This window comes from Tarenaya hassleriana, unplaced genomic scaffold (assembly GCF_000463585.1).
Source record: "Tarenaya hassleriana unplaced genomic scaffold, ASM46358v1 Cleome668, whole genome shotgun sequence".
NCBI classification, from domain to species: domain Eukaryota; kingdom Viridiplantae; phylum Streptophyta; class Magnoliopsida; order Brassicales; family Cleomaceae; genus Tarenaya; species Tarenaya hassleriana.
In genome coordinates, this window is record NW_010969222.1 from 20,300 (window position 1) to 21,696 (window position 1,397).

Below are 1,397 nucleotides of genomic sequence, written 5' to 3' on the forward strand. Positions count from 1 at the left end.
GTAGATATCTCAGGTCTTAGGATCCAATCATGGAATCGCCATATGAGATTCAAGTCATGACGCTAGTCCATGTGATAATCTCATGCGGGTCAATCCAGTATTCCGTTCTCCATCGAATACCTATGACTGTGATTGTATCCAATACATATGATCATCTATATGATCATCAATCACACATCATACTAGTCTTATTATGTCGTTATTTCCATAACGACACAAGACTAGGGAGTTTAGTATCATTCATAATGATACACGGATTTCATAACAGATCTAGTATGCTAGAACATGTAATGAATCAAATACTCTCATAAAACCCATAGAAAGTATCAATACATCAAATGTATCTAAATAAAGCTCATAAACAGTACATCATAGAGCACTAAACCAACAGATTCGGGGCCATGCTTCCCAACATGAGACAGGAGATCTCAATGTCGTCAGTCTGATGCTTCAACCAAGCATCCCTAACGTCTCTCGTGGCATTGACCGCAGACTCTGGTGGTAGAGCCCCTTCCAGGACGTACGACTTCTTATCGTGCTTGAGAACTATTCTCAAGTTACGATACCAGTCCAAGAAGTTCGTCTCGGTCAGCTTATCCTTCTCAAGGATAGATCGCATTGTCAAACTCGGTACGCTTCTGGTTGACGCCATGTCCTACAGAAAAAAACAAAACAGAACGAACAAAAACAAAATGTAGATTCTATCAATGACCTACTACCAGCTAGTCCATCATCAATCAACGACAACATAGATGCACATACAAGCTATATTTCCATACAGAAAAATAACCCTACAATAATTTTCTATATGGGACTAAGATCCGTATTTCACATAAGAATGAGTTGTTACACTCAGCCTTACGTTATTTAGGTAGACATCTAATGTCAATCACATCCAATGTGACTCTTAGATCCTTTATGAGACTATGATATCAAATATCATTGCATATTTGTCTCATCTGTACTGTTAAGTCTCAATTCAAACTCGATAACTTAACCTAAGGTAAACCATATTCAAGCTAAGGGAACCACGATTTCCCGCCCTGCCTCACAAAGATAATCCGGCACGCTCAGCTTTGGCATGACCCGTGTTACGGACGATCGATCCCTTGAGAAGTGCTCTGAAACTGGTTAGATCTAGGAGCTCTACGAGTAAAGCACTTATCAAGGCCTCGATCGTACGTGTCATGGGCCATGCCAAAGCTTGATGTGTCGTGCTATCTTTGTGAGACAAGATGGAGAAATGGTGGTTCTCATAGCTTGAAAGTAGATGCTTGATCTAAGTGTGGTTTCGAAAATCCCTTTTATGTAATGCTAAGCGTGTACCTTCCATTACTAGAGCACTTCTCAAGGGATCGATCGTCCGTAACACGGGTCATGCCAAAGCTGAGCGTGCC